This window comes from Polyodon spathula, chromosome 21 (genome assembly GCF_017654505.1).
Source record: "Polyodon spathula isolate WHYD16114869_AA chromosome 21, ASM1765450v1, whole genome shotgun sequence".
Lineage (NCBI taxonomy): Eukaryota > Metazoa > Chordata > Actinopteri > Acipenseriformes > Polyodontidae > Polyodon > Polyodon spathula.
Window position 1 is genome coordinate 25,071,173 of NC_054554.1, and position 21,633 is coordinate 25,092,805.

The 21,633-nt window shown below is 39.2% G+C and overlaps 1 protein-coding gene across 2 annotated transcripts in view; it reads left to right on the forward strand.

Moving 5' to 3' along the window:
* The first annotated feature begins 898 nt into the window (after window positions 1-898).
* Window positions 899-21,633, forward strand: part of LOC121296159 (RNA binding protein fox-1 homolog 3) — a 199,773-nt gene continuing 179,038 nt past the window's right edge. For both annotated transcript variants that reach the window (XM_041221425.1, XM_041221426.1), the window contains exon 1: window positions 899-1,031. The gene's annotated coding sequence lies outside the window, so the exon portion shown is untranslated. The remainder of the gene's footprint in view (window positions 1,032-21,633) is intronic.

Genomic DNA, 21,633 nt, shown 5'->3' on the forward strand with positions numbered 1-21,633 from the left:
CCAATAATACAAATAAAGGGGTGGCATGGGCTGGAATAATATTGTTAAAAAAACTGGTTAAGAGATAAGGACATTTAAAGCACTAGTTTGCCACTTGTTAAAGTGTTGCATGGTAAAAGCATGGCAAAATGTAATAATGAAATCATCGTAAAGCATATGTACGCTTTGTAAAACTAACAAGGTATGGTAAATCATATTAATAAACATGGTAAAACAGGGTCAACTGTGGTAAATGTATAGTATAACCATGGGAAAAGCAAGGCAAAACTGCAAAAATACTGAGGTACAGTTGTATAAGGGGCTCTCCATTTAATATGGGAAATGGTATACGTACCACAGATATTAATTTGGTCCCAAAATTTCCAAATCATTAGCATACCTTTTTCAAGGGGAGTTTGCAATTGGAGATCTATATAATGTAGATTTCTTTTGGCATGGTATTTATATAGTTAGATCAGTATTCAACAGAGTTGGTCAATGTAGGTTTCATTGTATTGGGAAATGCTTTAAAAATCGCCCTGGGTGTAAACACTATTAAAAATCTTGTAAACCAGAGATGCTAATAGGAATGCTGATTATTGTATTTTATTAAACGATGCCTTTTGATAGCAAAACAACTCAGGAAATGAGAAAAGAGCTGAGAAAACTGCTTCCTATTCATATTCAGTGCTGGTGATTTTAATGACACATAAGCAGTTAATAATGTATACATTAATTTGCAGTTAGCCATTATAACAGTGTTTGATATTACTAACTGCAATTGACAATGCTTGCTGTAGGCCCATATTGATCAATAAATGGATACATGAAAAAACAAATCACAAGATTCATGTTGCCTTGAAGGCTAATCCAAATTATACAGATATTTTTCAAAGATTTCCTTTTTTTTTTGCAGCAGCAGCACCTACTGTTTATGATCGAAGCAACACATGTGATCTTGGATCTTTTTTGTTTTGGTTTTACACAAGAAGTGCTTCAGACCTGGAAAAGAGAGCACAGGACGAGTGGATCCAGTCCTCCAGCATTTCACTGTAAGTGTGCACAGTTCCCAGATATTCATTCATTTATCATGTTGACATGAGCAGCTACTTTTGTGAAGTGAGGAAAAACGTTGAAGTCAGCTCTTTCTCCCTGCTGTGCTGGGATGTGCGTGAGGGGAGGGGAGGGAAGGGGCTATTTGCATGGATGCAGTCTCATCACTGTCTCTTCAATGAAGTATAGAAGTGGTGCACTGTTTTGATGGCTCAGTATGTGTTCTGTATCACTGGCCCTGTGGAGTTGGGGTCATTTTAAAGAGCACATAGATTCAAATGTCATTGTGCGTATTTATTCACCTTTCCTTTGCCTTTTTATCATGTCAAAAATCATTGCAAGTGGTTCTAGGCTCTGCTGCTCCAATATTCAGTAATGTATCTCTATTTATGTCTTCACCTGGTTTTAAACATGTACTATGGAGATTTCGAATTTCGAACAATCAACCATTTCAACTGACCCCATCCTACTCTATACCTAATGCCAAAACTTTTGCATCACCTAAAATTTTAGCATTGAGACATATTTTTTTTAAACTATAGGAATATAATTTTGAGCTTTTATTTAACATCATGTAATCAAAGAAACTACACAATGATATAAAAGCAATAGTCTGCCGGAAACCCTAATAGTAGTACAGTATTTCTTGTTACATTTCGAAATGTTACATTCTTCAATTTCATATTTATGTAGGTGGAAAACTACAAAGTGGTTTGTAATTCAATATGTTAACTTAGCATTATTCAGCAGGTCTTATTCAACTTTATTATTTTAATCAGTTAATTCTATAGTATGATGCAAAATATTTGTCGACAGCTATGCATATATAGAGATGGCAAGTAGGGGGAATCCGCCAAGTTAAAAGGCCATTTTCATCACATGGTTTGGATGAGGCAGTCTATTCGGTCATAGGCAATTAGAATTTACCAGACAAGCTCAGAGACAGATAACAAGAGATATAGAGGAAATGACTGGGTGAGCAACACCCAGACCACTCATCATAACACCAAGCAGCATAATATGCCAGGGAAAGGTGAGCAAATAAAAAAGCTACTCTTTAACGGTATTAGCGTTGGTCATACATATGTATGACGTAATAGTTAAATAAATGCCTGGTATAAATAGCCCTTACATATTTCATATAAGAGTTCCTAATATATTGACTACCTCAGAAGTACTTGGTAAACATCCATCCTGTTCTTTATTCAGGTCATTCAGTTTTGTTGCTGTTGATTGCCTCCTTCCCCATGTCACCCCCGATCAGGCTTTTTTTTTATAGCCAAGGAACACCAAGATAACTGCTCTGGGCCTTATATTCAACATTGTCAATTATGTGAAATGTCACATGGCTCATCTTATTTTAATTTCTCTAGCAAAGATGCTGCTGGAAGTTATGCAAAGTAATTTGTCTCCTGAGTTCAGTTCAATGCTAAGCAAACAGCAACAAAAAAAAAAACTTTTCTTTTTGCTTGCTGTTTCATCTGCAAGGTCCTTGGGGCTGCAGCAAAAAAATATATATATATAAAAAAAAACAGAAACTAGAAAGCACATCAGAACTCTACATTAGACTTGTTTTCACAGTGCTTTAAAGGTCTGACACCTGTTTATTCCTGTAGAAAAAAAAAAAAAAGAAAATCCTTTTTCTGTACCCTGGAAGATTTGTTACAGTTTGTGCTGATCAGTTTTGCTGTTAGATTTGTATTTATGATACAAGCCTCTTGTGGCGTCCCGCCTCATTTCCCTGCCGTTGAGGGTTTGATTGGTCTTGTCAGCACGGTTGCTCACTGGCTCACAAAAGAAAGCTCTGAAGTCTCAGAAGGGGATGGAAAACATTCTTTTTTTTTTATCTAAAGTGGTTGTTTGACAGTCCTGGTGGGTCAGTTAAAAAGAATATGACATGATATCAATGAGCTTCCAATCTCTGTGGCCCTGTCAGCTCTCTCTGGTTTTACTGAGATTTTCATTATTGTTGCTGTTTGTCTCTAATTCATCGATTTCAGTGGAATTTGGAAGTCAGGGAGCACTTTGGTGTCTTAAAAAGGGCAATATTAAAAAAAAAAAAAAAGCAAGAAAAGAAGAAACGGTACTTTTCATTCTCCAAGTGTCAGAGGAGATTTGTTCAGAAAGCTGAGTAGCTTAGCAGATACATCTAGCCTTTTATTGCAGACAACATTCACCAGGGGCACTGGGAACATGGACAAAAAGAAAATGTACAAGCAAGTTTTAACACACTTGGTCTGTATTTTTTCTTCGTTTCTTTGAGCTTTAATATATTATATTGTATCCCTAGAGCCGGACTACTGCTCCACATATAGAGATATACAGATAAATGTGTCAGTATAGTCTGGGGGCATGATATTTATTATAGATATACTGTATATACACGTTAAAAAATATAACATAACTGTATTTTTGATAAAGTGACTTTATTGCAGTTAGTTGCAATGTTAGCACTATGGAAATATGTTATTACTATTGAAATTTTCAGAAGCCTCTGTGCCTCGGTGCTTCTGTATCCTCGGTGCCTCAAGAGCTACACGCCTCAAGGTTTGTCGAGCCCCGCGCTTCAGCACCCTCGGTAGCCTCAGTGCCCCGACGCTCCACAAACTCGTTGCCTCTGTGCTTCAACACCCTCGGGACCTCAAGAACGGTACACCACAGCGCTTCGATGTTTCAAGATCTTTTTGAGCATTGCGCCCAGTACCCTCGAGACCCTTGAACCCCTGGTGCTCTATAGCCTCGGTACCTTGGTGTTTCGACACCCTCGTTGCCTCGAGGACTCACCACCTTGGCTCTTTAATGCCTGTGGTGCTTCACCCAGCAATCCCCTCTGGGTTATTTGGTGTCTCGTTGGTACACAGCTCGATGCCTCAATGCTTCGGCCCCATCGACACTCCAGAGCTAAGCACCCCGACTGCAATCTCCCTCGAAGGACAGGAAGAGATCTAGAAATGCATACCAGGTGAGGGATATTGCCGAGTTAAAGGGCCAAATGGCCCAAATACTCGAGCACTTGAGCAAGCAGCAAGTTTTCTCTGTGCCTGCTCCAGCTACACCAGCCCCTGCCCCAGGGCATACCCTGGCTTTACCAGTGATTGCTGCTGTGGTTGATCAAGAGGACATGGTGATGAGTGAGGAGGAACAAGATGCGCTCACCCTATCGGCTTCCTAGGATGAAGAGTTCTTCTTGCGGATGAAGACTCAGGTAACTGCCCCTACCTAGGCGCCTGAGATTCCAGTGCCATCGAACTTCGGGCACTGATGGAAAGGGCCACCAATTTCCTCCAGGTACCCTGGAAGGCAAGTTCTGAGCAGCACAGGTCTGTTTTCAGACCAGCGCAGACTTCAAACCCCCAGCCTTTTCCAGCATCCCCAGATTTCCTGGAGGAGGTCAAATCCTCTTGACAACACCCGGCTTCCGCACTCAGTGTGTCCAAGAGAGCAGCCGCACTTGCCTGTCCAAAGATCTTGTATGCCCTAATGGCATGCAGAACACACCTCGCAAAGAGAGGGGTTCTACTCGAGGTATTTCATAATGCCAAAAAAGGACGACGGCCTTCGCCCCATCCTAGACCTGAGACACCTCAATGGGTTCTTGAGGGAGAGGAGAGGTTCCACATGGTGACACATCGCCACGTCCTCCAGTCTGTCTGGCTGGATGACTGGTTTACAGCAGTGGACCTGAAATATGCTTATTTTCACGTTCCTATCCGTTCAGCACACAGTGGAGTGTCTTCGAGTCCTCCATGCTGCCATTCGGCCTCTCCTTAGACCCCCGCACATTTTCAAAGTGCATGGATGCCATCCTAGCTCCTTTGCAGCTGCAAGTGATCAAGGTGTTGATTTGCTCCCAGTCCCAGGAAGGAGCAATGGTCCACACAGCAATTGTGACAGAGCTTCTGTCAAGGCTGGGTCTCACCCTCAACAATGCAAAAAGCCAATTAACACCGGTGCAGAGTACGGTCTATTTGGGTCTCCGGCTAGATTCCCTCACAATGCAAGCCTACCTGTCAGACGACAGATACTGCCTGGCCCTGTTTCAACCACGGTTCAATTCAAGTGCAATTAATGCTTGCCAGAAACTACTGGGTCTGATGGCCACAGCATCGCCAGCCATTCAACTGGGGTTGCGTCACATCAAGCATGGCTCAATGCCTTTCGGCTACACCCCAAGTGCGACCGACACCGTCAGCTGACAGTGTCTCACCTGTGCTGGAGAGTGGTACTCTGGTGGAGTCAAGCTTCTCACCTGGGTGAAGGCATAAGGATGGGAGTCATTTACAATTGACAAGTGGTGACGACAGATGCATCCAACTCCAGTTGAGGTGCGGTGTGGACAGGCAGAGGAGTCCATGGATCCTGGTTGGACTGCTGGACGTAGAGCTGAGAGCAGTCCACCTCACTCTGCAACATTTCCTCCCTGTGCTTCGCAACAAACATGTCATTGTCCACACAGACAACATGTCAGTGCATTTGGGATGATGGAAAAATTATATTTTCATGTAAGTATTTCAATTTAGTTCTTGATCAAGCTAGTAATTACTAAGCGCAGCAATTGCCACAATACTCAGACTTTGATTGGATAACATAATCAGGTGATGGTGTGTTTTTGAAGTGACAGAGAACCACATTTGAACGTTATTTGATCGTCTAAACATCTACTATATCCTAGGCTACAGTGTAGGGCTGCTTATTACAATGTCGGAGTTAAAATAAAACAGCATTTTAATCAAAATATTGTGCATTTCCTAGAAAATAGTACCTGGAAAATATTGAATAATGGGGTATAAATCAGTAAAAACTGAAGTTCAGTCAAAAAAAATAATAATTTCGATAAAATTTGGAATAAACCAGAAACGCGGAACACTACTTGAAACCTTTCCATTCCGTTAATCTAATAAGAAATCCAAGGGCCATTACCAGGTGATAATGGACTTCTTATTGCACACATTCAGTATGTTCTTCCAGTGGTGTATTGTCACGAATCTGGCAGCAGTCTGTGATGCTTAGAATTGCACAAGGCACAATCGCTTGCTCCTATATCAGAAGCCAAAGGTGCTTCGCTGGTGTGGAGCCATCACATTATAACACACAAGGGTTAAGTATATATACTTATCAATAACTGCCCTTTCTTAATCCTTAATACATATTGAGGTATAATTAAAGCAAATCCCTCTGCCAGCCATGGATTTGTTACACAATTGCCCTGAGGCTGGCTACTGCTTGGTTCTTTATTTAGCATGCCTTCGAGGGAATGATGTCATGATACATCTTGTATACATACACTCTGTTGTGTTCTTTCTCAATAAAGAGCAGCACATTCAGATTCACTGCTGAACTCACTGTTGATTGAAAGACATTAAGACTGCAGATACACGACCGGTCTAATGAATGAACTACCTGGCTGTATCGTATCAGTCACCATAGCTGTACTTCCATTAAACCAGAAATACAATTGAATGTGGCCTCTGACCTGTAATGTGATAAGTGACCAGTAGATGGTGATGTAGTATGGTGTAAGTAGGGTGGGCTAGGTAATACGTCAAAGGCTGTCAAAATGAGTTGTCTGATATTGGCATCAATATGCTCTTATGGCAATCTGTTACTAGCCCAGTCTTCCCAGCTGCAATTGTTCTTGGATTCTCATGATTTTAAGACAATCCATTGTATTTTGTTTGCAGAGAGAAGGTTGGAGGGTCAGTTTAGAAGGATAATATACCAGTCTAGTTTGTTTTTCCAATCAAATTCAATCTGGCCTGGAATCGAACAGGTGACCTATTGGTAAAACACTTCATATGCCAATATACAGATTGTGTTATAAATTACACTGAAGCAAAGACTCCCTGCAGAATTCAACATTTATAACAACATGTTAACGTCAGTGGTACACATATGAACATAAATCAAGGGCTTCACTGGGGGTATAAACGTTTTTTTTTTGTTTTGTTTTTAAGTATTTAGAAATGATGCTGCAGTGCCTCAAAAAAAAAATGTGTTTTTAATATTATATGGTTCCATGTACATAGTCTTTTTTATCATAGTATTTCAGTTTTTCTGAAATATTAAAGAACTGAAAGAAGTAAGATCTGAAATAAAATATAAATGTAATGTATTGAACCAGGAAAAAAACACATTGACATTTAAATTTAATGTCAGAAAGTCCTGGCAAGCTAACATCTTACCTTGTTACAGCGCCACTGTTTAAAATATTTCAAAATATCAGGGTTTTTTTTGGCCATAATTTTTAAAAGGAACCACTAAAATATGCATGCAAAATATATTCTAGCTGGTTACTGGGGTAGAGGAAAGAATGAGAAGTCAGCATGTAAAATGAACAAACACTTTTATTCATGATACACTCAGGTCAGGAAATTACATTACAATCCCAGCCAGGCCACCACTGTCTATATACTTCGTGCACAGTCCAGGGGTCACACCTCCTGCTCCTGCTACAGCTGCTGTCTCTGACTGCCCTGCCCTGAATGGCACTGCCACCACATCGTTAGAATATACACTAGCTTTCAAGACCACAGAAGTCTCTTCTGAAGATGAAAATTAGAAATTGAAGGCAATGGAAGTTCCTCTGACAGACTTAGAAAAATTTAAAATCAACGTAATATTTTAAAACATATATTCCTATTACACACAGTACATGTAACCCATTGTTTGGCAAATATTAAAGAAACCAATGGTATTTCTGTATGGGGAATTTACTGCAGCTGAAAAGCTGCTATCTGTGCTTTTTTATCTGTATATTTTTTACTATGCAGTTCTAAACAATTCAGAGTTAACCTCACAGCCACTTCAAGCTGGGATGTGCCCACCAAATGTTAATTTACCATCTATCTCCTAAACAGCCAACAGAGCACAAAGCCCACAGTTCATAACTAAGCAGTTTATTAAAAAAAGAGAGATAGAGAGTGAACAAAAACGCAATCTGAATTTTCAGACCTTCGAAGGTACAGTGGTGGTTTGATTTCTTCCTACTACGGTATATTTTTCTTTCTGTTGTTTCAGCATAAGCCAGCAGGCTCACTAAAAAGAAAAAGAAAAAAATATATTTTGCCCAAGAGGTAGTAAAGGAGTATAAGAAAGCAAGAAAAATCTGACTCTTAAAATGTCACAAAGCATCTGTAAAATTTCTGTGAAGCCAACCAGGAAATTCACAGCAGTGGTTCTCCGCAGGGAAGAGCCTAGGCAAGGAAACAGGATATGGGAAAGGGGGCTGGAAGTAAAGAGACTGGGAGGAAGATGTCCCCCGGGGCTGGTTGTGGTTTGGCAAAAGGGACTGAGATCAGGATAGAAGCTGACCGCTGCAAAGTGCAGCCCTGAGATCCAACCAGGGCTCCTGGTTCCTGCTGTGGCCTTTTCACCTCAACACTCAGGCTGCTATTGATGCTGGCAGAATGGATAGATCCAGCCTTGCATTTTCTATGTGTAGGCGCTGGCTTCAGTCCCAGCCATAGTCCCTCTGAATCTGTCAAGCTTGCTAGTCCTGTGAGGAATGTCCCCTTTCCAAAAAAAAAAAGAAAACAGTACAAATGAAATGATGCATATGATACCTCTCTTGCTCATCTTTCTTGACAGAACAAAGTGATTACAAAAAATATTCCTATTAGTTAGTAATTGAAACTTGCAGTAAAAGCAATGCACACTCTTACAAAACTGTGACTTAAACACTGGCAAAACTCGTATCCTATCAAGAGCTATCTCTTTACCAGCCACACATTAGAAAAGTAAAATGTGTGACCAAGCCGACTTGGCTGAATTCATTTTCTGCATGGCTTGTAGTGCTCTCCATTACCTACTGCCATGAGTCAGGAGGTTTAATTAATTAACTAATTAATTAATTAAGTGATCCCACTTTCTCTTATTTCACAAATGGCATCCTAGTGTGTATGATTTGTCATTTCTTTTTTCGTTAAATACATACAATAAACACCACATCTAAAAAATATCAGCTTTGATTTAACCCTTGTTTATACAATATCATTTTTTATTTTTTTTAATTATGAATATTTCCCATGGAGAAATGGCAGCTCATAATTGTTTTTTTATAATCCCGGACCCGACTGTCAATGGTAAGCTTAAAGTCAACAACACAGAACATGACATCATTGACCCACACCAGCAACAGTGAATCAGGTGGATCAATTCACCTGCTCGTTCCACTCCTCCTACTGTCCAGGTTATTACAAACTTATTCAGCCTCTGATATAGCTCAGGAAGCAATTCAGAAATAAAAAAACTGGTACATTGTTATAAATGGATATGCTGTACATGCACTGATTAAGATAAAACAATCTTTTTTTTTTTAACAAAACAAATTGCATTTGAGTTGGTTACTTCCCCTTTGGATTTAATGGTTGAAACAGTGTGGTGTTTTCGCAGTAAATTACATTCCTGGGCTTTTTCCTAGGTATGTTTGCTTGTGTCATTTCAACTAATAAGAATGCGAGCGAAAAAAAAAACAAAAAACTAGCAATACACAACAGCAACGGTACCCCGTGTAAAGTAAAAACCTCCTGCATTGCTGATTTTACAACAACATCAAAAACAATATGGATTTCGTCCTTTTGTAATAACATTACATTTTTGCAAGACCACCTCATAATCCAAGGAGTATGTATTGTTCGGTGCATAGAAATCATGTCTAAACTTTTAGTCAAATTATAAATGACTGCTATTATAATAAATTGACATGCAGTACGTTTGTGGTTGACCGTAATTTAAATCTGCAGTGACCCACGCTCGCATTCTGTTTTTGCAATGTAATCCCTTGCTGCCTGTTAGTTCATCTAGTGTAGTATCTAGTTTGGACTTCAGTGCACTCTTCATTATCAGATAGCAGACTTTATTTAAAATTTCCGTTGCAGTTTTAGCTGTAGAGGCACAAACTTCTGAGCCAAATAGGGAAGCTTCTGCTACCTCTTGCACTGACAGAGTGCTATAAATCTCCGGGCTCTCGTATGACTCTGGACGCAAAATAAAAAATGCAATTGAAAAAAAGGTGTTACAATATTTTTTCACATAACATTCCAATATAGGCTTATAAAGGAAACAGCCTTCTTAAATATGTAAAATATATTCGTAGTTGTTTAAACCGTGCGATGCAAGGTACAATTCTAATCTGCATTGAGTTGGGTCAGTTAATTGTATCTTTGTCATTAATTCCATATTTCTTCCTGATGTGGATGCTGACTGTCATCTATTTTTACTCATGCAAAAATAATACACCAAAGCCAGATGAGGGATCTATAGCCGTTACAGTAGACCAGTGTTTTGGCTTATGCATGTATAAGAGTCTGTAAAGGCTGCCTTTGCTTCCAACTGTGATGGTGATTTGTTTTGTCATATGCACATACAGTATGTCTGTTGTGGGCTGGGACCACAAGAACTCGCATAGAACCCCTAATAACCACCAAATGGAAACTTACTAACTTTGAAATGCTACAGAAAGGCTTTATTTATGTTGCAAATTAACAAAACCTTGTTATTTTTCTGTACTGTACAATGGGTAAATTCAGTAAATCTCAATTTGGTTGGATCACCTCAATACCACTGTGAGACCTATTAATAGTGAACGCTGGTTTTTCCCCCAACCCCTGTAGATTTTGTACAGCAATTCAATCTCAATGGTGCTAATATGAGCACCTCACTATAGCTGCACATATGATTGCCTTTACAATTAAGACACAATACAGCGGAATTAAGGAATCCTAAATAAATAATATGTACTGTATTCCTCATCTGTCCTAATTCCAGTAAATTAAAGAGTGTTTTTTTTTTTAAAATAATAAATGACAAGACGTCCTCCGAGGTTAATTAGGTCATCAGGAAATTAGTATTTATCTGACGGAAACCCTTTTTAAAAGGTCACATTGAATGTGTATTTAAGGGGCAGTACCACATACGAAAGAATGAGGTTATGTTCTTATGTGCTTTTTCATAGAGTCATTTTTTAAAACAGTGGGGCAAGAAACAAGTTCAGTTGCCTTGCTTTTGTCAGACAGAAATGAAGACTACAAAGTTTGTTTCAACAGAGCTGCTGAACTGTGGCTGTTCTGGACAAGGTAACACTGTTAATATAATATTATGATGTGCATAGTGGTCAAAGATATCAGTCTAATACTTTGATCAGAAATGTCCTTGTAACAGATGGCTTATATCACAGGGCTTGCAGCAGATGGAAATTACATCACCATACCAATTCAGCCGATAGTTGTAAAAGACATAAAGAATTTAAACAAAGGGACCAAAAATGTAACATTGTAAATCTGTTGCCTGAATTACCTAATAGAAATGCACATTCCAGCAGTTTCTCACAAATTAAATTCCCCCATAAGTAACAAGAAAATACTGAAAGCCCATGTGAGGTACTAAATATTCAAAACCACTCTGCTATGCAGTTAAAGCATGCAAGTAGAAACATATTGTACCTGCTTTAGAGACTCTGGGTTTAGATGCTTCAGAAAGCTGGTGAGTGGAAGACAAAACCTGTATAGTGACTTGCCATTCAAAGAAAACATTTCATTGACACAATGAGCTCTGCGTACTCAGAAAGTTATACCAACATATTTCCCCTAGATCAACAGCTAGATAGCAATCATAATGTGTCACCTTTCTGTGTGTACCAAAGGGAAGCACTTGAGAAAATACTGTGTAGGCAAACTGTTGCCTTATGTATGACGAAATGATTTATTCAGAAACTTTACATCACTGAGATCCCTCAACTGATTTTGCTTCCAAGTAAGCTCTGTGGGTGTACCAAACGCATACCTCTAAAAGAGGCTTGGATGAGGTTCTTGTCTATTGGACTGCAGCATTGCTTGAGTTTTATTAACATGTTATGAATTTTAAAAATATTGATGAGATATTCCGCAATAAAACCCCTGTTTTTAGTGGAAAGACATTCGAATGTGAACTACCAGTAATGCTGCAAAACTGATACAGGCAGTACATGTAAAACCTTTAGCCTACAAAATAGCATCTATATCCATTAATGGCAATAACGCTGTTTAATTGTTATATTCCTTGGTAGGCTTCAATGCAAATGTTGCTTTAACCTCCAGTTCCAATAACCTCTTAGAATATTTTATTGGTAACATACTGTATGTTTCAATGAGTGTTTGAGTGCGTTCTTCTTTTCTAAATGGGATTAAAACACAATTCTAATGGTTCAAGTCCTGGTGCAAGTAAGATCCCTTAAAATAGCATTCTAATCAGTAATGTATTCCATTTAGAACAAAAGAGAACAAACTTGATGCAAGAGTTGGCTTTTCTGTTTGTTGCTGTATAGCACACAGTGCCATCTAGTGTTAGGTTGTTGTAACTGGAGCAAGGTTCTTAAATTAGAAAGACTAATGCATTTGTTCTGCACAACACAGTCCTGCCTGATTGAATATGGATTTCTCTTATTCTAAGATGTTACTAGAGAATCCAATTCTTAGCCAACTCTCTATTTGCAAGTAAGCTATGTAAAACTATACACTGTGCCATTCCAGGCAGTACACTTTATTTGTGAACACCTTCTTTATGACCTGGCTAGTCAATTTGGGGCATGTCAGGCAACATGACTAAGAGGGTTTTACTTATAAAAAATTATAGGGTTGTGTGATAAGACATGTGAAGCCAATTATAGAAAACTAGTATGATGATATTATTTTCAGCATGATTTATGGTAATTGACCTCTGCATACTGTGGGCATAATTTATCTGCACAGTCACACTGCCTTTCCGGTCGATATATATATATATATCTATATATATATATATAAATATATCTAGATATATATATATTATATATATATATTGCACTGCCAATGAGTTTTCCCCAATTTCTATTGTCTTATCCTTTGAAAGTGGAGGTTGTTGTAATCATGAGTTTTCCGTGTTTAGTTCATACAAGTACTCAACCCAATGGTTTCACTCGGCAATTGACAAATTGTGTTACTTCTACATTTCATAGGTTATTAAACGTACCTTCCCCGGTCATGTTACTGTCGTTACAAGTATTGCTTTTTACAATTATTTCAATAATTGTGTTACTCCTTTGAGCATTAAACTGGTAGGACAAATAGTACCTTATACTGTAGTGCAAACAAAGTGTCTTTTAAATGAATGACATCAATGCCATGTATTTTGTAATATACTTGCAACTCTTAGAACACATTCGTTCTGTCCCATTGACTCAGGTAGCACAAGCTCTTTTTGTAAAGGGAGTCACCTTATTTTTGAAGTTGTGTTTCTGTTTGACTGAGAATGTAATACTGTAAACACCTGTTTATTTGTATGGCATTCAATTGAGCTTATTTTGATAACTTAAATGGCTACTAAATGCACAATGTACTACAGTTGTAGTCAAAAGTTTACATACCCCAATGGAAATTTAAAATGTCTAGAAATGACACACACACAGGACCCTGAGAATCCAGATCAGACATTGAGAGCTGAAGATTGGTTTATCAGCAATTTAATAGTATCTGTGGCCGTTTCCCAGGCTTGTACAGTCCCCTCTGTTGCTCCATGAACCTGAGTGATAGAAAGCGCCATATAAATAATGTGAAGGAATGCAAAGGTCCATTAACGCCAGGGCAGGGAATGCAGAGGCTGCCAGCGCAGGGCTAACATTTTCTTACTAGTAGTAAGGCCACCCAGCCAAATCCGCTTTTGCTGTAGAGAAAGATCAAGTGATGAATCATCATTTAACAAAGGGACTAAAGGGGAACAAGGAATAGATTTCCCGAGTATAGTGGATAAAGTTAAACGAACTCTATCCCAGAATACAGCCACATCCGGACATTCCCAAACCATGTAAAAAAAGTGCCCATGGCACTCTGAGGACAAAGCCCACTCAACAGGGGGTATATGTGAGTTTCATTTGGAATTGTCTCCGAGGGTTTGGATATAGTCTATTAAAACAATTGAAATGGATCATCTGATAATTAGGGTTTTTTGAAGCACAGCATAGATTATCCCAAATTGTATCCCAGCAAATGTCTACGTTTGTAGATGTTATGTCCCTATTCCAAATAGCATCGATCGCTAATGGTTAATAAGAGGCTCTTTATAGGTAAGTATAAAGTGTGGGACCAACCGTTTTATTTTACCCCTGAGTTCAGCATATCATGTAAAGCATAAGATGGTAACTCAGTCCCTCAGGGAACACCATAGGCACGCATTGCAGAGCGAAGACATGATTAAAAAAAGAAAGAAGTATCTGTTAAATTATATTGCAATTGCAGGTCTTGGAATGTGCGAAGGAAGTTGTTTTTAGTAACATCCGTCAAAGTGTGAATCACTCGACTGAGAGAAAACAAAAAGGCGTCCGCCTCACAAGAGTGCAGCGTTGTGAAAAATAGACGAGTGATAATACCATTGATTTCGAATTTTACTGTGCTTTTCTACCAATTGCAATACTGTGATCAAATAAGAGATTATAGGACCAAAACATAATTTGCATTGTTTGAGGGAAATACCAGAATAAACCAAATCTTGATGTCTGTGTGGAGACGTTAAATTTTCTTCTAGTTGTCGCCATGAAACAGGAGCCCCAGCATCAAACCACACTGTGATCAGCCACAACACAAATGACAAAGCAAAATAACATTTGAAATTTGGTAGGGACAATCTTCCTGAGAATTTCTCACGATGCATTGTATGAAATTTGAGACGTGGTCGTTTTCCTCACCTTACGAACTTAGAGAATATCGATTGCAGTTTATCCCAGTATCAGACTTGAGGAGAAAGTGGAATCATCGAACTGACAAAATTTATACGTGGGAGTCCATTCATTTTTATTATGGGTATATGGACTTGGATCGATTAGGCAGCTGCATCCATTTGTTTAAGTCCATCTGGACCTGATATATAAAATGCTTAACTACCTGTATGTTTGCAGGCAAAACTACATCAGTCATTGCAGTATTCAGCAGAAACATGACAGACTTTGAACAATTGATTTTATATCCCAAGAGAGCACTGAAATCATTAAATAGAGCAAGTACGTGAGAGAGCGTTTGGGAGATGTTTTATATAAATAATAACATTCCATCAGCATAAAAAAGATGCGCTTCTGCGTATTCTTCAGACTGATAGGAGTAAGAGTAGTAGATTGCGAGCGGCTCAAGTGAAAGAGCGAACAACAGCAGGGAGAGAGGGCATCCCTGACGAGTGAACAAAGAACAACAACGGGGAGAGAGGGCAGCCCTGATGAGTGAACAAAGAACAACAACGGGGAGAGAGGTCATCCCTGACGAGTGAACAAAGAACAACAACGGGGAGAGAGGGCATCCCTGACGAGTGAACAAAGAACAACAACGGGGAGAGAGGCCATCCCTGACGAGTGAACAAAGAACAACAACGAGGAGAGAGGGCAGCCCTGATGAACAAAGAGAACAACAGTGGGGAGAGAGGGCAGCCCTGACGACTGCAAACTGTGGAGAGCATTTAGTACCTTTGAGCACCATTGCCGAGGGATTCAAATATAAAATTTTTTTTTTTATCATTTTGATAAACCTTACTCCCAATCCCATGTTTTATAGGACAGACCAGAGATAATTCCATTCTAGATGATCAAAAGCTTTTTCAACGTTTAGTGAAAGGTCCGTACACAGGGCTTGGATGTCCATAGCCATATGTATAACATGAAGGAGGCAGCGAACATTATCTGTTGTCAATCGAGTCTTAATAAATCCTGTTTGATCTTGGTAGATTAATTTAGTCACATATGTTTAAAGTCTATGAGAGAGCACCTTGACATATCATTTAGCAATAGAGGACAATAACTAACACAGAGAAAAGGGTCCTTCTCTTTCTTCAGCAATAGAGATATAATAGCAATATTAACATCTCTGTGAAAAGAACCTCTCTCTGTAGCCATGTGCATCAGCAAAGGTCCCAATTGGAACCAGAAAGTAAGAAAAAATTCAGGGGGTATGCCATCGAAACCTGGAGATTTGCCCTTTTTCTTATCTTGCACTGCCTCTCTAATCTACTCCAGAGCTCCCAATGCAGCTGATTAATCATCCGAGAGGCGTGGCAAATGAAGTTTCTGAAGAAACTGATCACATTTGTCACTATCATATGGAATATCAGAACTATATACTATAGAACTCAGTCTTTATCAAGAGTGAATCAGATACTATATTACTTTGTGTGGTCTTGATAACTGAAATGTCTGCAAAAGGTTCATTATTATGAAGCCTTAAAGCTAGGAGGTGACTCGCTCTGCTACCATGAAAATAATAATTCTGCCTAGCCCTATGAATGAGAAACTTAGCACACCATCTGAGTAACAGATTGAGATCTTTCCTTGTAATATTCAATTTGAGTGCAATGCTTTCAGAAAAATAACTCTGTAGAATATGTTCTAAAAGAGCTAATTTGTCTTTCGGCTCTTTCATTTTTATCAAACAGTGTTTATTGAGATTACAGGCAAACAATGAAGCAGAGTCTCTAATAAAGCCCTTTATTGCATCCCATAAGATATGAGGATCATTCACGATCAAAATCAAGTTTAGTTTGGAATGAAATCCGAAACGATTAGTTCTGAAATAAAGCGCCATCGTGTGGCTCGATTCATATGTCATCGAGTACTAGCCTACAGTATCTTGAGTTGTGATCTAACAAAGTCATCGGTAGAATATCAATGTTATGCATTTTGGAAAAGAGAAATTTTGATACGAAAATTAAATTGATCCCAGAGAAGGATTTATGTTTTGCCGAAAGAAAAGTTAATTCCTTAACTGATGGATTGAAAACCCGCCAAGCATCATCTAGACTGAAATTATATGAAAAATTCTGCAGTGTAGAGGATGCCAAAGCATGTGTACTTCCCCGCTGCATACTCGACCTATCAAGAGCCGAGTTCATCTCAGCATTCATATTAGCACCAATAATTAAACTAAAGTCAGACAGCTCTAATAGTAATTTAGTCAGTGAATTAAAAAAGTCTACCTCAAAAGTCGTTGGATGAGTGCAATGTTGGTCTCTTTTTCGATAAGTTCAACATCCTGGTTATGTCAGACGGGTGAAAGTAGAAAAAACTAGTGAGTTTTAATATTTTTTAGAATAGCAAAATAAACAAGAGGAGGCAAGGAAAAGATCTTCTACGCATCCATCGTTCACAAAGGTCACGTGATCCCTCTTGTTTCTAGAAATTTCTTGAAAACAAAGAATTTTAGAAAAAAATCTTTTGTAGGAAAAGTTTTCATACCCTTTGATGCTATGATAGTATTGTTTACAAGGTGCTAGAAATTTCAATATGATAATGCAGAACCTATTCTAAAAAAGTCAAGTAAATGCTGGATTGTAGGTGAACATTCTTATCGAGTATAAAAGGGTTAGGCATAGGATGATTGCTCTCATTACCAATAAGTCAATATAGGAAAAAGTAAATCGCTATCTGAAGACCTTAGGTAGAAAATTATTAAAGTTGGAGAAGGATACAAGAAGATTTCCAAGCATTTGATATCCCAGTGTGGAAGGGTGGTGGGTAATTCACTGACACAAGAGACAGACAGGTGGATTTGGCAACACCGTATGGTGCCCAGTTTTATTTCGGGGTGCTATTTTTCTTTTAGCCCGCAGATGGCGCTGTGGGTCCGTGGTCTGATTTACCAACGATGGTAAACAGAACCACGGGCATACCAAGCGATGGTACACAATACCAGCGCCCTTGCAGGTGCTTCGAAACAATAATTCAAGACAGAAGGCACAAAGAAACAGGGAAAATAAAACAGTAACAAAACTACAAAGAAAGGTGCTGCACTTGACAGCTATATCCCAGTCGTCGCTACCCGTGCGACCTGGATCACCGTGCTACACTGCTGGCTAACTAGCCTGCTCCATTACAATACTCCGGGGTCTGCCCAAGGGTTCCCCGCTCTCACTGTCTCGCTTTGACACACTCAGTTTCAGTTTCGGTTTCTCCCGACTGGTTCTCGGTCCTCGACCAGCGCTTCCGCACTCTCGGTGCATTTAAAGGGCAGACCTGAGGAAACAGCAGAGCATTATTTTATAGGGCTAACAATCTCCCAAGACTCTCCTCTCAGCCATTCAGAGAGGGGGAAAGTCCGCACACCCACTTTTCAACCTCCTCGTGTCACTGCCATGACTCACAGGCGGTTGTTGGATGACTGCCGCCCCCTTTCTGAAGCCCTGTGAACACGCCAGCAGAGTCAGCACAGATCTCCCCCTGCTACACCCAGTTTCATCAATTATTTCTATTATCAGGAAGTACAAAACTCATGATACTGTCACAACAATCTGGAAGAAAGAAGGTTATTTCACCAAGAACAAGTAGAATAATTGTGAGGAAGGTTGATAACAATCTAAGATTGACTGCCAAAGATATTCAAAGTGAATTGACTGCAAGTGGGGCTGGGGTTTCCATTTCAACCACAGGTCGAGTATTGCGTGATGAAGGTCTCAATGATCGCAGGCCAAGGAAAAAGTCACACCTAGGAAAATGTCACAAGGACAATCACTTAAAGTTTACAAAATGCCGTATGAATGATAGATATGAATTCTGGTCAAATGTTTTGTGCAGTGATAAAACAAAAATCGAGCTATTTGGTCACAATCATCTGAAACCTTCCGCTACAAAACTTGGTTTAAAGCACTGGATGTTCCAATGCAACAACGATCCAAAGCACACATCAGAATCTACTTCAGAACGATTAAAGAAGAATAAATTCAAGGTTCTGGAATGGCCTAGTCAGTCCTGATTGAGAATCTTTGGTATGAGGTGAAGAAGGCTGTGCACAAGAGAAGTCCTCAGAATTTGAATGAATGGGAACAATTTTGCATTGAAGAATGGTCAAAAATCATTAAAGATCATGCCAAAAGCTCATTGGCAAATATCCTAATCATTTAAAAGAGGTTGTTACTGCTAAAAGGTGCCTCAACTAACTATTAATTTCATTTTCCTAGTCAGGGCATGAATACTTTTGAATTAGCATTTGAGTTTTGGAAGAAAAAATGCTGAAATAAATAATTGTAGACATCTATTTCTTGTAACTTTTTTCCTCATTCACAAAAGCAAAGCTTTTGCTACAAATTTTTCCTATAATTATTTGTTTTCGAGAAACTTCTAGATATTATAAATTTCCATTGGGGATGAATTTATTTTCGCTAAAATGTAAAGTTAGTTGTCTATTGAGTGTCTCGAAAATCACAAAAAAATGTGTATAATGTTCATTCGATTGAAGGAGAGGTAACACTGTGTGTGCCATAAGTTGTAGCCCTCATCTTGCCCTCTTGACAGGTAACTATGTACTACTAAGCCACTAAGCCCTCATTTATCTCTTTACAGGATGTGTTTTAAAAGCCAGTGATACATGTGTTTCATTGAGCTCTACCGATGCACATGTTCAGGTCTAGCTTTTTAAACTAACAGAGAAAACTTACGGCTCCCTTAACTTTAATAACACCACTTGCTGATCCAATTCTACCTCTTAATCTGCACTCAGAATGTCATTCCGGAGCAATTAAATGCATCTTGTTTAAATCAGGTATGGGATAGAAAAAGAGAGAGACTACAATGTACTATTGATCTGGGTTAATTCGATTCCTATCAAGTCACAGGGGATTTGATAACCAGTTGCAAATGTGAATGTAAAAAAGGGGATACAATCATTTGGATCTGAGTGCGCTGCAGTTAACATGCAAAGATAACAGAATTCACTGAAATATCTTATAAGCTAAAGGAAACCCATATTAACCAAAAGCTTTTTCTTTTTCCAATCTTTTTTTTTTTTTAAATTGGCTGTTAGCTGCAAGCTTTGTCAACCCTTCCACCTCTGGTATTTAAGGTATTTTTCATTTCCAAGTCGCTGGAGACTAAGCTGCTCCCTGTGAGCTGCACTGCACTAGTCCTGCTGTTCGATCTTGTTACTCCGAGTCTCTGTGTGGGAGTGTGTCTGTGCCTGCCAGTCCCTGCCTGCATGTGGCGAGGTCCTCAGAGGTTGCAAATGAAAAGTAACCCAGCTTGGAGGAAAGCTAAGCAGAGAGTAGCAATAGGGGACTGTATAAAAGCCACGGGGTCACATTAGTGAACAAGCAAGACAAATTACTCGGCTTTTATAAAACACATTTCTTCCTGCTTGCAGGGTCTGTTTTTTTTCTTTTTATTTCAACTTTGTACTGAAGGCATGGCCAGTGGTACAGTAACACATGATTACACAGATACAGGATTTAGACTTAGAAACCTGATATAATACTGTCAATAGTGTGTCAGGCCACCTTGGATACTTGGAAATTAGAACCTGTATTATCCAGTGTAATTGGTTTCAGGGGACCATCAGATATGTGGAAATATCGTATTTTAGTATTCTGTGTTTTAGTTCCTTTATTAGGGGTATTATAAAAGTCAGATACGTCAGCATGTCTAAAACTCTAAAGTACGTTATTGCAGCCACAAAAACATGCACACAAACACAAACTGGATTTGGAGGTCGACAAAAAAATCTTGGTACAGCTTTTTAAAGGTACAGCAATTATATGAATTCTCGTTTTGTCGTTTGCGTGAACCTTATGTAATGTCGATTGCCTTGTATTTGTCTGCAAGGTGTTTAAGTTGTCCTAGAGGGATACTTGACCGTCTCTCAATAAATGCAACCTGCCGGTCTCCAGTACAGTCATCACGTTTTAGATTAAACAATTTGTACAGTCTTGGTTTTAGAAGTCCCCGTCTTAAATCAACCCTCTAGCATAGTCTGTCAGATCGGCTGTCTTGCCCGTTGTGACTGAAACTGACTTGCAGCAGGGGGCTGCAGGCAACGTGTTCTGCACAGCACAGGTGCTTCTCATTTTTGGTCCAACTCCCCAGCTTACTATTCCTGAAAGAGGATGGATTGATTGCTTTGTGGAATTAAGCCCTCGGTTTATTTGCAGTTCAGTAACAATTAAACTTTACAACACATGGCTGCTGTAACTAGATTAACTATCATTAACCTGGATAAAACTATCTATTTTACTTTTGGGAGTATGGAATGTATCAGCTAACAGCAGCCTGTATATATCAGTGTGATGCAGCTCAATTTACCTGCTCTTCCATTGTTTTAAACACAATGTGTAGAGGTACCAAAGCTCCTTGGAGCAGCTGAAGCAGTGGTGCCTACCCTAATCATGTGTAGTCACAAACCTGGTCAGCGCATAACATATACCAGGGGACACACAGGCCAAATCTGTGGATGGAGTACAACACAATAATACAATACAAACAATATTACAGGGAGTACACTGCTGCTGTTGTTGATTTTTCGAAGACCCGACACACCAAGGTGGGCAGGCCAAGGCAGCCGACGAGGTCTACTCTACAGTGGGTCTAGTAAAAATACAGCCTGTAGAGGCCAAGGCCTGCTGTTATTTAGTAAACAACAATAACAATTATATATATGTTTTTGCATATATTTAAACTGCCACTCGGCAGCCAGCTGAGTTGTTCAACAGCGAGGCAGAAATTAGCCCCGGTGGATGACGGGGTCCCACACGAGTGAAGGCTGGAAAAAAGCAACAACACTCACTCCTTTAAAACAATACTGCACAGGCAGTCGACTCAAGTAGCACAGATAGGAAAGCAGCAGCCTGCAAAGCAAG